The sequence below is a fragment of the Phyllobates terribilis genome, unplaced genomic scaffold, assembly GCF_046119375.1.
Source record: "Phyllobates terribilis strain yellow unplaced genomic scaffold, ASM4611937v1 Scaffold_84__1_contigs__length_6523798, whole genome shotgun sequence".
NCBI classification, from domain to species: Eukaryota; Metazoa; Chordata; class Amphibia; order Anura; family Dendrobatidae; genus Phyllobates; species Phyllobates terribilis.
In genome coordinates this window covers 5,170,454-5,187,362 of record NW_027362844.1, presented here as the reverse complement: position 1 = coordinate 5,187,362, position 16,909 = coordinate 5,170,454, and positions in this window count along the sequence as shown.

Here is a 16,909-nt window from a genome sequence, read left to right as displayed (position 1 = left end):
CGCCAACATATTCCGCAGCAATTTACAATACTTGTAAAAACAATATCAGACATTACATTGTAACACATAATTCAACAAAAACTAAAAGGAGTGAGGGCCCTGCTCGCAAGAGCTTACAATCTATTACAAAATAGCGGGATGAGCAAAAGGGGCTTGTATTGTATAGTCCAGTCGTCATTGTAATAAATAGGGGTATTCACATAACGCTTCATAAACCAGTCATCAGCCAGTACCTGTATAAGGACAGATACAAAGTGCTACTGAGTGCACGGATTGTTGAGAATAGATGACAGAAGGTACAAGATTCTAAGAATTTAAGAAGAGAGAACGGGCAATGATTAGATTAGTGAGGTACTGTGATAGGCTAGTCTAAAGAAATGTGGTTTTGGAGCACACTTAAAACTGTAGATACTGGGAATTAACCAGATTGTTTGGGGTAATGCATTTCAGAGAACTGGAGTAGCATGAGAGAAGTTTTTGAGTGGGAGGTTTGGATTATAGAGAATGTCAGGGTACAGTCATTAGCAGAACAGAAAACGGAGATAGGGTGGTAGATAGAGGTGAGGGAGGAGATGCAGGGTGGTACAGAACTGTGGAGAGTGTTGTGGGTGATATTGATAAGTTTATATTGTACTCTTTAGCAGATGCAACCAGTGCAATGACTGGAATAGGGTAGAAGCATCGGTGTAACAGCTGGACAGAAATATGAGCCCCGCTGACGCATTTAGGATGGATTGGAGAGAAGAGTTTAGTAAGAGAGAGAATATTTAGTAGAGTTGCGGTAGTCCAGCTGAGAATGAATCAGAGCAAGGGTTCAAGCATACAACCTATTATATCGGACGAGTGTTATCCTTGGTTTTCACGGATAGCCCTCGTATCCATGTTATTATATGGGGCTGTGCACTTGACCCAGTCATCCGAGGGGAAAAAAAAATAAAAAATTGGTGACATGTCATATTTTCATCCGAGTGTTGGATCAAAATTGGCAATGCAAGTCTATGGGTCCGTGGAAAACATCTTACCTCACTCGGTAGACATCCGAGTGCAGTCCGATGTCCACGGACTGCAATAAATCGAGAAGGGTGAACAACATATTTTTTCCCACCTCTTAATGTGACTGGAAAGCCTAAATGGCAGTGGATCAGGCCTTCCCTTGGCCTCCGGCAGCTTATCGGTACCCCACAATCGCCTTAGCAGGAACTGCTCCATTTAAATGCCGATGTCAGAAATTGACAGCAGAATCTAAATGGTTAACAGCTGCATTTGAGGCTTAGCTCCGGCAATTGCTGTTTGAGACAGATGCCAGCAGTGTGACAGTCAGCGTTTACTGTGTGTGAACCAGGCACAGCTCCTGATCCCGCTTCACACACTCGGTCCCATTCTAAGGCAGAATTTTTAGGTGGGCATCTCACAGGGCAATATTTTGCCACCCATTGAGCTAAACTTCTGACCGTCACCTGAAGCGAGATGCTAATCTGCAGTATATATATAGGACCAGCGACGGACAAATGATTGGTGCAACCTGTGCAGCTACACAGGAGCCCAAATGATAAGGGGACCACTACCACCTCCAAAGCAGCTTCTGTCAGGCACATTGAGCCATATACCTTTTGTTTGTGTTTGTGTGACAGTAATGGGGCATTGCCTCGCACCACTATCAGAGGAGAGATGGTCGCACATGTGCAACTCACTCTCTTGTCTGCTATGACCTATGGAATCTGATTGGGCAACTGCTCCACTTTTCCATGGCACTGGGTGTGACGAGTCACCCTAAGGGTGTGTGCACACATCATCATTTTCGGGTGGAAACTAAAATGTATTGGCTCCTTCCAGGTCCTGACTGCAGGACCTGGAAGGAGCCCATGCATTCTAGCATCTTTACTAGTGAGCCAGCTAGAATGTATGGGCTGTAGTCAGGACCTGGAAGGAGCCCATACAGTCTGGAAGATAGCAGAATCTATGGGGTCCTGTCAGGTTTATATTATTGGAGGCAGGAGAATGTATGGGCTCCTGTCAGGTTTATATTATTGGAGGCAGCAGAATGTATGGGCTCCTGTCAGGTATATATTATTGGAGGCAGCAGAATGTATGGGCTCCTGTCAGGTATATATTATTGGAGGCAGCAGAATGTATGGGGTCCTGTCAGGTTTATATTATTGGAGGCAGCAGAATGTATGGGCTCCTGTCAGGTATATATTATTGGAGGCAGCAGAATGTATGGGCTCCTGTCAGGTATATATTATTGGAGGCAGCAGAATGTATGGGCTCCTGTCGGGTATATATTATTGGAGGCAGCAGAATGTATGGGCTCCTGTCGGGTATATATTATTGGAGGCAGCAGAATGTATGGGCTCCTGTTGGGTATATATTATTGGAGGCAGCAGAAAGTATGGGCTCCTGTCAGGTTTATATTATTGGAGGCAGCAGAAAGTATGGGCTCCTGTCAGGTATATATTATTGGAGGCAGCAGAATGTATGGGCTCCTGTCAGGTATATATTATTGGAGGCAGCAGAATGTATGGGCTCCTGTCAGGTATATATTATTGGAGGCAGCAGAATGTATGGGCTCCTGTCGGGTATATATTATTGGAGGCAGCAGAATGTATGGGCTCCTGTCGGGTATATATTATTGGAGGCAGCAGAATGTATGAGCTCCTGTCGGGTATATATTATTGGAGGCAGCAGAGTGTATGGGCTCCTGTCAGGTTTATATTATTGGAGGCAGCAGAAAGTATGGGCTCCTGTCAGGTTTATATTATTGGAGGCAGCAGAATGTATGGGCTCCTGTCAGGTATATATTATTGGAGGCAGCAGAATGTATGGGCTCCTGTCGGGTGTATATTATTAGAGGCAGCAGAATGTATGAGCTCCTGTCGGGTATATATTATTGGAGGCAGCAGAATGTATGGGCTCCTGTCGGGTATACATTATTGGAGGCAGCAGAATGTATGGGCTCCTGTCGGGTGTATATTATTAGAGGCAGCAGAATGTATGAGCTCCTGTCGGGTATATATTATTGGAGGCAGTAGAATGTATGAGCTCCTGTGGGGTATATATTATTGGAGGCAGCAGAATGTATGGGCTCCTGTCGGGTGTATATTATTGGAGACAGCAGAATGTATGGGCTCCTGTCAGGTATATATTATTGGAGGCAGCAGAATGTATGGGCTCCTGTCGGGTATATATTATTGGAGGCAGCAGAATATATGGTCTCCTGTCGGGTATATATTATTGAAGGCAGCAGAATGTATGGGCTCCTTTCGGGTATATATTATTGGAGGCAGCAGAATGTATGGGCTCCTGTCGGGTATATATTATTGGAGGCAGCAGAATGTATAGGCTCCTGTCGGGTATATATTATTGGAGGCAGCAGAATGTATGGGCCCCTGTCAGGTATATATTATTGGAGGCAGCAGAATGTATGGGCTCCTTTCGGGTATATATTATTGGAGGCAGCAGAATGTAGGGGCTCCTACCAGGTCCTGACTACAGCCCTTATGTGGCGCCCTGCTACGCCTAGGTGCCACAGAACCCAGTATGGTGCATGGATGGACTTCTCTATAAGAGACCCTCACTACATTCATAGACCTCCACCCTTCCACCTCACACCAGCAGAGGGAGCCCGTTAGGGACATATATATAGGGAAGGTGGAGCCTGGAGCTGAGTTAGTTTGGAGTTGTGAGATGTGCTGGCACTTAGACCAGTGAAGAGTAGAGTTGAGCCACCCCCGTAGTGTTCGGGTGCGGTTCGGTTCGTCAAACACCCATATGTTTGCCGAACTGTTCGTCGAACACCGTCGAACACCGTTAAAACCAATGGCAGGCAAACAAAAACACATAGAAACACTTACAAAACACCTTCAAAGGTGTCCAAAAGCTGACAAACTGCTCAGAAGACACAACTAACACATGGAAAAGTGACAAGTACATATAGTCATGCGAAAAGGAAAGAGGTGGAGGAGTAAAAGGAGGGGGAGACATAGATATCGGCATGTCATGCCCTTCTAAAATCAAGAAAGGCTGGAGTAAAAATCTAAAATCAGCCTACCAACACCCAGACGTCGTGACAAGAAAATTAAAAAAATAAATATCTTTAGGTAGAATGGCTGTTCCATTCAGAACACTTTCCTTACAAGACGTAGTGGTATCCCCATTGTGAGTTGTGCCAAAAACGGAACCCAATACATTCGGACTAATCCACCATTTGTCATATCCAAGGGGCAGGTCAGTAAACGACAACATCGACGCGGAACCAAGTACAGTAGTATATACTGTACATCCTATGACAAGGCAATCATTTGGATCAAGAAGTTGGGAAGGGTCACCCTAATGGCCAAAACAGACATTGATGCGGCGTTCTGGTTACTTACTACCTGTGCCTCCGAATAGTGTCCACCTATTGGGCTGCTTCTGGGAAGGAGCATACTATATAGATCGTTGTTTTGCCCATGGGGTGGTCCAGATCCTGCTCACTATTTGAGGCGTTTAGTTGCTTCCTCGAATGGGTTGTAATGGACGTTTCTAAGGGGGCACATATTATCCATTACCTCGACAACTTCTTATGTCTGGGCCCAAAAGATTCGCCACAGTGAGAATACACGCGGTAGTCCGCCTGTGAGAAGGAGAGAGCTGGAGGGAGAGCGGACACCACAGAGCCGAGTGGTTAGATGGAGAACGGAAGAAGGAAAGAGAGCGAGGGAGGTAAAGGAGTACAGTGGAAGGCCGACCTGAGCTCCCCCACGTTCCTGCTGGGCGGGGAACAGCCCTGGGAAGAAAAGCCGCTTGCGCATCCCTTTGAGGTTACGGGTGCGAGCGGGCAGAGGGTCTACGCTGGAGTGCGAAGCCGACACGGCCAGTCCGTTCCTGCCCGTGCGACCTCCGTGTCGCCGGGTTTGTGCCAGAGCCGCGGTGGACCCTGACGGCCAGCCCCCCTCTCCCAATACTGGTGCCTGTCCGCTGGTGGGTCGAGCCCCCCCGCGGTGGGGGGGGGGGGAGTAACATGTGCAGAAGAAAGACCATCTTCCAGCCAAACTAAGATGTCTACTTCTTTTCGTGGACAATATGATACGATCCCTTTCTTACGGATACGTCCATCGCTACAAATTCCAGATGAGGCACAAAAACAGCAGGTGCTTCAACGGATATCAAGTGCTCCTTCAAGTGGGCTCTCCTCAACTTCAACATCACAAATACTCCAGTCCTCAGAGGTGTCACCCCAATCACACTTGCTTCCTCACAGCTCCCAAGTCTCCAGCTGCCGGTCTGAGTATGGGGTAACACAGATGGTTGAGTCTGCAGAGCTGTTTACTCATACTATAGCCTGGGAAATGGAGGTCTGCTCCAGAGCTTCTGTTAATCCAGACGAGGAAATGATCTGCACTGATGCCCAGAATCTTTATGAGTTGGATCCAGGACCAGATGAAGAAGGTTCTGAGCATAATGTAGACCCTCGTTCCCAAACTGTAACTCTTGATGGTGGAGACAATGATGAAGACGATGATGAGACTCAAATACCTGATTGGAGCGACAACTTGATTTTTCGGTCAGGGCAGGAAGAGGTTGGGTCTGAGGACGACGGGTGTGAGAACACACAGGATGATTATGACGAGGTTGGAGATCCCACTTACTGTCAACCCACAGTCAGCCAGTCGATGAGATCAGCAGAGGAGGTGCAGGAGGATGCTATTGACGACGAAGTTAGGTTGCGCCTTCCTGGACAGAGACGGAGTACTGGAAGCACGTCAACAACTGCATCCTCCACCACAACTCTGCCTCTGACCACAAGTCGTGCTAGCTCTTCAGGTCGCATGGGCTCTAAGCCTTGCATAGCCTGGGCTTTTTTTCAGATCGATAAGGATGACCCAACTCGTGTTATCTGTAATATTTGTCACCAAAAGCTAAGTAGAGGCCAAAAAATCCATAGTTTGAGTACTTCATGCATGAACCGTCACATGGATATGAAGAATAAGTTGCAGTGGGAAGCTCACTGTGCTACAATGCAGCCTAGTGGGCCTGGCCAACCACTGTCTGCCCCATCTTGTGCATCCGTGGCCTCTTCATCCTCTGTGACTGGGGGGACAGCAGTCACACATGTTTTTGGACGCAGACCTGCCACCTCTTTACCCGCAACAGCCAGTGTGATTGGCAGGTCATCATTTCATTTGGAAGTGGAAACACCAGCTGATGTTGAGCACTCTCCGACATCGAGAGCACCACCTTTGGATCAAGGCAACCTAACTTTTCCGCCTGCATCTTCCTCACAGACAGTCAGTTTGCCGGGGACACCCTACTCAACCCCGTCTAAGCACAAGAGCCAGCCCTCGGTCCCTCAAATGTGGACAAGTAAAAGACCATTTCCTCCTAGCCATGACAAAGCTAAGAGGTTGAATTTCACCATCTGCAAGCTGTTGGCTACAGAAATGCTGCCTTTCCGCCTGGTGGACACAGAGGATTTTCGAGACCTTATGTCCGTCGCAGTGCCCCAGTACCAGATGCCCAGTCGGCACTACTTCTCAAAGAAAGGTATGCCTGCGCTCCACCAGCTTGTCGCACACAACATCACCGCTTCTTTGAGAAACTCTGTGTGTGACAGGGTGCATTTCACCACAGACACTTGGACGAGTAGGCATGGACAGGGGCGTTACATGTCGCTGACTGGGCACTGGGTAACTATGGTGACAGCAGGACAAGTGGCTGCTGTCCAAGTCTTGCTGTCCCCACTAGTTGTGCATCAATCCTCTTTATCTAGAAGTTCCTCCACTGTTTCTGCCTCCTCTCGGTCCTCCACCTGCACCCAAAGCCTGTCTGGTAATGCCACCCGCTTTCTAACTGCGCAGAAGGGATCCTGCTGTTAAACAATACTTCTTTCTGTATTATTTTTTCTACTGAGGACTTCTCAAAGTATCAATATCACAATATTCTTATAAAAAATGTATCTATTTATTCTTGGATTGTCCATTAAAAAGAATCAGATTGCAGCAGGTACATACAATAATTAGTTATAAAGTAATTGTCCATTTGTCCATAATTAGCTTAATTGTTGAGATTCACCCATCTTTCCTTGGATCCTGGCTGGTAAATCACGTCTTTGTCCAGCACGTGTCCAGGCCTACATGTCAGCTGCTTCTCAGCATGAACCTTCTTCTGTGTCTTGTGGGGTGGGAAGAACAAGAGAGCCCCCCCTTTCTGTACCATGGGCTTGTATAGCCAGTCGTATGGCACACCTGTTCTACATATGGTAGTGAACTAAAAATACACACACAAATAGCGCATGTCAACTAGACACGATGGCTGATGCATAGAACTCAGATTTAAGAAAAATGATTACCCATAATTAACTATTTAACATTCCCCCCTTTTTTTTTGAGGATATAAGAACTTTAACTGAAAATCCTCAAAAGAAGATACATTCATCAATCATTTTTTCTTTCCTTCTTCCTTGGCAATATCATTAAATTTCCATAATAATAATAATAATAATATCAATATCTGATTATTGTTATATAATGATGTGAATTCATGTTATGGTAAGCCGTGACTAATATTCATTTAATATGTATAATTATACTTCCCTATATCTAAATTGAAGCAATCGCGGGTTCAATCGTCATCGTCTGATGTCATCGGGTCGTCTCGTCTTCTTCTTGGTTCTTTTATAACACAGTCTTTAGATGAAAACTCCTTTGAAATAAATTATAGCGTGTAGATATTGTACAGTCCATAATTGTATTCATCATTGTGCAGTCCATAAACTGTACTCTTTATTAGAAAGATCATGTGTGTCAATTGATAAGAAAACAAAGTCCATGGATGAAATGTAGCTTTAATATCTGTGCGATGTCACCTGGACTTACGTTGGATAGTTCTGGAATCTTCCGTGTCGTCCGCACTGGTCTCATGTCACTTTTGGAACAGATGTGACGTCTTTGGTCAGTAACGCAAGGGTTAACTAGACACTTCCCTGCTTTATATAGCACCATAACCAGTACTCAGTCCTTTATGTACAGGACACATATGCCAGGTATTACCTGTTCACCAGCTTTCATTGAAGCGTTGCAGGTGATAAGAAACCACGGAACGTGATGAAACTTGAACACAACACAGTACATATAGGATCATCGTCCTCTGCCGTCCTGGTGATCAGTGGTGTGAATTGTATTGTATGTAATGGACACAGTCTATTATAACACTCAGCATTCACACCTGTTACCTTCTGAGACTTCCGGATATCGGTTGCTTCTTCTTGTAACTTTTGAGTCTCTTTCATTTATAAAAATTAAAAGTGTTTATTAAGATAAAATTCATAATTGTGATGTCTTGATTGAAGTCTTCATTCCCTAATCTGATACCAAATCTGGCAATTTTTTCTAACCTATAATATCACAGCGTACCATAGCAATCAATAATATCCATCTAATTATTATCAAAACATTAAATAAATTATGTTTGGAATAATAAACAATAATAGATAATGATTCATTATTAATCAAGTTCTTCATGTGATAAAACATGTGCAGAAGAAAGACCATCTTCCAGCCAAACTAAGATGTCTACTTCTTTTCGTGGACAATGTGATACGATCCCTTTCTTACGGACACGTCCATCGCTACAAATTCCAGATGAGGCACAAAAACAGCAGGTGCTTCAACGGATATCAAGTGCTCCTTCAAGTGGGCTCTCCTCAACTTCAACATCACAAATACTCCAGTCCTCAGAGGTGTCACCCCAATCACACTTGCTTCCTCACAGCTCCCAAGTCTCCAGCTGCCCATCTGAGTATGGGGTAACACAGATGGTTGAGTCTGCAGAGCTGTTTACTCATACTATAGCCTGGGAAATGGAGGTCTGCTCCAGAGCTTCTGTTAATCCAGACGAGGAAATGATCTGCACTGATGCCCAGAATCTTTATGAGTTGGATCCAGGACCAGATGAAGAAGGTTCTGAGCATAATGTAGACCCTCGTTCCCAAACTGTAACTCTTGATGGTGGAGACAATGATGAAGATGATGATGAGACTCAAATACCTGATTGGAGCGACAACTTGATTTTTCGGTCAGGGCAGGAAGAGGTTGGGTCTGAGGACGCCGGGTGTGAGAACACACAGGGTGATTATGACGAGGTTGGAGATCCCACTTACTGTCAACCCACAGTCAGCCAGTCGATGAGGTCAGCAGAGGAGGTGGAGGAGGATGCTATTGACGACGAAGTTAGGTTGCGCCTTCCTGGACAGAGACGGAGTACTGGAAGCACGTCAACAACTGCATCCTCCACCACAACTCTGCCTCTGACCACAAGTCGTGCTGGCTCTTCAGGTCGCATGGGCTCTAAGCTTTGCATAGCCTGGGCTTTTTTTCAGATCGATAAGGATGACCCAACTCGTGTTATCTGTAATATTTGTCACCAAAAGCTAAGTAGAGGCCAAAAAATCCATAGTTTGAGTACTTCATGCATGAACCGTCACATGGATATGAAGAATAAGTTGCAGTGGGAAGCTCACTGTGCTACAATGCGGCCTAGTGGGCCTGGCCAACCACTGTCTGCCCCATCTTGTGCATCCGTGGCCTCTTCATCCTCTGTGACTGGGGGGACAGCAGTCACACATGTTTTTGGACGCAGACCTGCCACCTCTTTACCCGCAACAGCCAGTGTGATTGGCAGGTCATCATTTCATTTGGAAGTGGAAACACCAGCTGATGTTGAGCACTCTCCGACATCGAGAGCACCACCTTTGGACCAAGGCAACCTAACTTTTCCGCCTGCATCTTCCTCACAGACAGTCAGTTTGCCGGGGACACCCTACTCAACCCCGTCTAAGCACAAGAGCCAGCCCTCGGTCCCTCAAATGTGGACAAGTAAAAGACCATTTCCTCCTAGTCATGACAAAGCTAAGAGGTTGAATTTCACCATCTGCAAGCTGTTGGCTACAGAAATGCTGCCTTTCCGCCTGGTGGACACAGAGGATTTTCGAGACCTTATGTCCGTCGCAGTGCCCCAGTACCAGATGCCCAGTCGGCACTACTTCTCAAAGAAAGGTGTGCCTGCGCTCCACCAGCTTGTCGCACACAACATCACCGCTTCTTTGAGAAACTCTGTGTGTGACAGGGTGCATTTCACCACAGACACTTGGACGAGTAGGCATGGACAGGGGCGTTACATGTCGCTGACTGGGCACTGGGTAACTATGGTGACAGCAGGACAAGGGGCTGCTGTCCAAGTCTTGCTGTCCCCACTAGTTGTGCATCAATCCTCTTTATCTAGAAGTTCCTCCACTGTTTCTGCCTCCTCTCGGTCCTCCACCTGCACCCAAAGCCTGTCTGGTAATGCCACCCGCTTTCTAACTGCGCAGAAGGGATCCTGCTGTTAAACAATACTTCTTTCTGCATTATTTTTTCTACTGAGGACTTCTCAAAGTATCAATATCACAATATTCTTATAAAAAATGTATCTATTTATTCTTGGATTGTCCATTAAAAAGAATCAGATTGCAGCAGGTACATACAATAATTAGTTATAAAGTAATTGTCCATTTGTCCATAATTAGCTTAATTGTTGAGATTCACCCATCTTTCCTTGGATCCTGGCTGGTAAATCACGTCTTTGTCCAGCACGTGTCCAGGCCTACATGTCAGCTGCTTCTCAGCATGAACCTTCTTCTGTGTCTTGTGGGGTGGGAAGAACAAGAGAGCCCCCCCTTTCTGTACCATGGGCTTGTATAGCCAGTCGTATGGCACACCTGTTCTACATATGGTAGTGAACTAAAAATACACACACAAATAGCGCATGTCAACTAGACACGATGGCTGATGCATAGAACTCAGATTTAAGAAAAATGATTACCCATAATTAACTATTTAACATTCCCCCCTTTTTTTTTGAGGATATAAGAACTTTAACTGAAAATCCTCAAAAGAAGATACATTCATCAATCATTTTTTCTTTCCTTCTTCCTTGGCAATATCATTAAATTTCCATAATAATAATAATAATAATATCAATATCTGATTATTGTTATATAATGATGTGAATTCATGTTATGGTAAGCCGTGACTAATATTCATTTAATATGTATAATTATACTTCCCTATATCTAAATTGAAGCAATCGCGGGTTCAATCGTCATCGTCTGATGTCATCGGGTCGTCGTCTCGTCTTCTTCTTGGTTCTTTTATAACACAGTCTTTAGATGAAAACTCCTTTGAAATAAATTATAGCGTGTAGATATTGTACAGTCCATAATTGTATTCATCATTGTGCAGTCCATAAACTGTACTCTTTATTAGAAAGATCATGTGTGTCAATTGATAAGAAAACAAAGTACATGGATGAAATGTAGCTTTAATATCTGTGCGATGTCACCTGGACTTACGTTGGATAGTTCTGGAATCTTCCGTGTCGTCCACACTGGTCTCATGTCACTTTTGGAACAGATGTGACGTCTTTGGTCAGTAACGCAAGGGTTAACTAGACACTTCCCTGCTTTATATAGCCCCATAACCAGTACTCAGTCCTTTATATACAGGACACATATGCCAGGTATTACCTGTTCACCAGCTTTCATTGAAGCGTTGCAGGTGATAAGAAACCACGGAACGTGATGAAACTTGAGCACAACACAGTACATATAGGATCATCGTCCTCTGCCGTCCTGGTGATCAGTGGTGTGAATTGTATTGTATGTAATGGACACAGTCTATTATCACTCAGCATTCACACCTGTTACCTTCTGAGACTTCCGGATATCGGTTGCTTCTTCTTGTAACTTTTGAGTCTCTTTCATTTATAAAAATTAAAAGTGTTTATTAAGATAAAATTCATAATTGTGATGTCTTGATTGAAGTCTTCATTCCCTAATCTGATACCAAATCTGGCAATTTTTTCTAACCTATAATATCACAGCGTACCATAGCAATCAATAATATCCATCTAATTATTATCAAAACATTAAATAAATTATGTTTGGAATAATAAACAATAATAGATAATGATTCATTATTAATCAAGTTCTTCATGTGATAAAATATTTTTATGTCATAGGTGTAATTACCTTTTCCAACCCATAGGTGTCAGTGTGTTTTGAAACAAGTGTTTATATCTTTATTAAACTAATAATACCAAAGAATGTATACTCCTGAACTAAAATGAATAAATATATGAATGAATGAATGAATTGTTGTGTTTACTCAGAAAATGTAAACATTTTTCCTTCTATTAATTTATATCATTATATTTAATGAAGCAATATTCTTTGTACTAGACATTACTTTATTAAATATTAATGTGTTTTCTCAATTGAGATATTGAACCGAAATAAAATCAAAAATTGAGAATTAAAAATGAAAAATGGAAAAATAAGAAAATAAGTAAGAATAAAATTTTAAAAATGAAAAATAAAATTAAGAGTAAAAATAAGAATAAAAACAAAAATAAGGCCTTTAAATTTTAATGACAAATGCAGAACAATCATTCTTCATAAAAAAATACATTTATATCTCCATTATTTGGATGATTTCATATTTGTCATAAACTTGTATCACCAAAAAATATTAAATTATGCAACTTTGCATGTAATACCCTTCTTAATTATACCATAGTACCTTATTAATATTTTACCTTTATAAAAATGTGTGAAAAATAAGTAATGATCAAAAGTGATTATGTAATCAGGATCAAAAACACATTTTTCCCCCTTAATATCAAAAAATATTATTTTATAAAATGTATGTATATATCAGAACCAAATCAAAAAATAATTACTCTTCTATAAATATTTTGCATAAATTTCATATCGATGAGTAGCATAGATTTGTCTAAAGAGAGGTGTGTACCTATTTAGGTAACCATTAAAAAATAATAATATCATAGTTATTCAAGGATATTATCATGTGGAAAAATTATTCTAAATGTAAATTTACTTTGTAAACCATTTTGATGTGTGGTTTCCCTTATCCACTATTAGTTAAATCAAGAAATAATAATTATTAAAGAAATATAGAAATATATATATATGTAGATAATACCTAATTATGTATTATAATTTTCTCAGAATTAAATATATTTTTTTGTACCTTCACATAAAGAAACATTTTTTTTTCTCGTACACATGAGGCCTCACATTCAATAACTTAGCAGCTGCTCACATTCATCCCCTGTCATTTTCACTCTGACATTCACAGATCTGTTCAACTCAAACATTCCACATATGAAATTTTATATATATATATATATATATATATATATATATATATATATATATATTTAACCCAAAATTGTTGTATCCCAATTTATCAATTAAATTTAATATCTTAATATTTCTTTGAATATTCCCCAAGTACATATTATATAATATGAGAGTAAGTCACTGAAATTTCAGACACTTGAAAAAAACTCTTGACTTGACTTAGATTCTTTTTTCACTGGCTGCCAGGTTTTAAGTTACATCAGCTGGAAATAGAATGAATGGGATCTATACTTATTAGCTCAAAGTTCAAAGGCTGCAGCTGTCACACGTCATGCTGTAAAGCTACTTTAATTAGCACGAACACTTCATGCTCAGAAAATATTAGCAGCACAAAATAATTCAACTAGTTATATTGTTATTATTTTAAAATGTTATACACATAAATCATGCAATTTTCAACTTCCTGTGTGAATAAAGAAATAAATCCATTTTAGAGTTGTTTGATCAAATCCTGCTTTGGAATGAAAACTCTAAGGAAATATAAGAAAATAAAATTAAATATCAAATTCATACAGAAACAGAATTATTTAAATATCTTATACATATATTAGTTGGTGCTAATGTAATTCAAAATATTGCTATTTAAATTTATATGTGAAATTCTAATTTATTAATTAATAATTTATTTAATTATTACTATAAATATATATATATATATACAATTATACACAATCTCTACTTAGTCCTCAGTCTGTAGGTCCTTTCTGCTTCTCGTGACAAATTAGTGAATTTACTGACACGTGAACAACAGCTGTTCAACTCGTCAGGACCCCCCCCTTTGTTCAGGGAAGAAATTCACTTACTTAAATCAGGACTGGCTGGCTCACCATTGTTAAATAATACTTCTTTCTGTATTATTTTTCTCTACTGAGGACTTCGCAAAGTATCAATATCAAGATTTTCTTACAAAAAAATGTATCTATTTATTCTTGAATTGTCCATTAAAAAATAATTGAAACAGAATATAAAATAGATGAAGCAGTTACAAAGAGATTCAATCATGAGTGTTCATCTTTCCTTGGATCCTGGCTGGTAAATCATGTCTTTGTCCAACACGTGTCAAGGCCTACATGTCAGCTGCTTCTCAGCATGAAGATCCTTCTTCTGTGTCTTGTGGGGTGGGAAGAACAAGAGAGCCCCCCTCCTTTCTGTAGCATGGGCTTTTATAGCCAGTCGTATGGCATACCTGTTCTACATATGGTAGTGAACTAAAAATACACACACAAATAGCACATGTCAACTAGACACGATGGCTGATGCATAGAACTCAGATTTAAGAAAAATGAATATCCATAATTAACTATTTAACAAACGGCCCAGAATTTGAGTGGGCCTCGGCTCCTCTCTGGTCTCCTGGGCGTCGACCAGAGCAGCGGCAAACTGGCTGAAATCCGGGATCTCGTTGCCTTCGAGCTCCTCATCTCTGTCCCTCTTCGGCCCCGCCTGAGTGACCCGGGACAGGGCATCTGCATGAGTGTTCAGGGCCTTGGACCGATAGGCGATTTTATATTGGTATTTGGACATCCTTGCGACCCACCGCTGTTCTAACGCGCCCAGTTTGGCGTTCTCCATGTGGGCCAAAGGGTTGCTATGTGTCCGCACTTGCACTTCTGACCCTGACAGGTACTCAGCATATTTCTCGGTCATGGCCTACACCAGTGCCAGTAGCTCCAGCTTAAACGAACTGTAGTTGTCCGGATTCTTCTCCATGTCTCGGAGTGACCTGCTGGCATACGCCATCACTCACTCTTTTCCTCCTTGTACTTGAGCCAGCACTGCTCCCAGTCCATGCAAGCTTCCATCAGTGTACAACATAAAAGGCTGCGAAAAGTCAGCGTAGGCCAGAATTGGGGCATTCATTAGCGCCATTTTCAATGCTCGGAATGCCTCTTCTTGGCGTGGGCCCCACTGAATGGGTTGCCGCTTGGCTCCGCCAGCCGTTCCTCTCAGCAATTCATTGAGCGGGATCGCAATCTTAGCGAAGTCTTTAATGAATCTGCGGTAGTATCCAGCAAGCCCCAGGAACGCCCTCAGTTCCCTTAGATTGGCGGGTGTGGGCCACTTCTGCATGGCAGCTACTTTCTCCGCAGTGGGGTGCACTCCTGCACTGGACACAGTGTGCCCCAGATATTCAATTTCTCGTTTGAAGAGACGACGCTTACGAGGCTTAGTTTTCAGGCCGTGCCTTTGAAGCCGTTCTAACACTTGTTCCAATCGGCGGAGATGATCTTAAAACGTACCGGAATAGATAATTATATCGTCCAGATATATTAAAATGGCTTCAAAGTTGAGGTCCCCCAAGCATCTCTCCATCAGTCTTTGGAAGGTTCCCGGCGCATTTGTTAGCCCGAACAGCATCCGATTGAACTCAAACAGGCCCATAGGAAGAACAAAAGCTGTCTTCGGACGATCCTTCTCAGTTACTGGGACCTGCCAATAGCCACCGGCGAGGTCGAGGGAAGAGAAGAACTTGGCGCTCCCTAGTGCAGACAGAGACTCTTCAATTCAGGGGAGTGGATAGGAATCCCGTACTGTACAGGCATTCAGCTTTCGATAGTCTACGCAGAATCTCAGGGTACCATCCTTCTTCAGGACCAGCACGATCGGAGCCGCCCAAGGACTCTGACTTTCACGGATCACACCGTTCCGCAACATGTGGGCCAACAGCTCTTTCACCTCCTGGTACATTTGAGGCGGGATCTGCTGATATCTCTTTCTGATGGGAGCAGTATTTCCGATGGGTATTTCATGCTGAATGTCCCGATTGCACCCGAAATCATCTTCATGCTGTGCAAACACTCCCTGATATCGCTGTAGAAGTTGTTCGATCTGCCTTACTTGTCCAGCAGAAAACTCAGTCAGATTAGCCTCCATTTCCTCCAAGAGGTGGCGCCCAGCCAATGGTTCTCTTCCATTCTCTTGGCTATTGAGGGACACCTCCAGGGTCCATGGCTTTCCTTCTACAGGTGCCAGCCCTATAGCATCAGCTCTAGTAAGGGCTTCTGGCATTATACACACTCGCGCCACCTCTTGTCAGGGCACCAACTGTAAACTTGTGCCACTTAAATTGATGCAAGGCACGGGTACTCGAACGTGCCGCACGGTGGCCAGGGTCCGAGCAACCAGGAGTCCAGAGGGTGCTTCCTCTCCCTCCATTGGTTCAATTTGAATGCCCACGCCCTCTAAGGACACATGTGCCACCACCGGTAGAGTGAGTACAGTCTGTCCCAATGGCAGTGTCATTGTGGCTTCGGGTGGTATCGATACCTTACCAAGGTACTGAGAGGTAGCGGGCAATTTTTGAATCTGACTGACCCGCAAGAGATGCTGGAATACTCTCTTGTTAGCTGGATCTCGAGTGGCACGGGTCCAGTTGTTTTTGTTACAGCCCTCAGCCAGGAACTGTCCGACCTCTTTCAGCACATTCATGCCCAGGGTTACAATGGGCCCATCGCCTCCGGGCCCTGTGGTCAGTACGATCCCTTTCCGACCGAGGTCCTTTCCACATGCCCGAACGGACATCCATACTACTCCCGCTACTGGGATAGGTAGTTGATTAGCCGCCACCAGTTTGACAGTGGGTTCCCGGCAGGAACGAGTGACTTCAGGAAAGTGACTTTGGAAATACGTCTCAGGCATAGTGGTCACTTGAGACCCTGTGTCCATTAAACA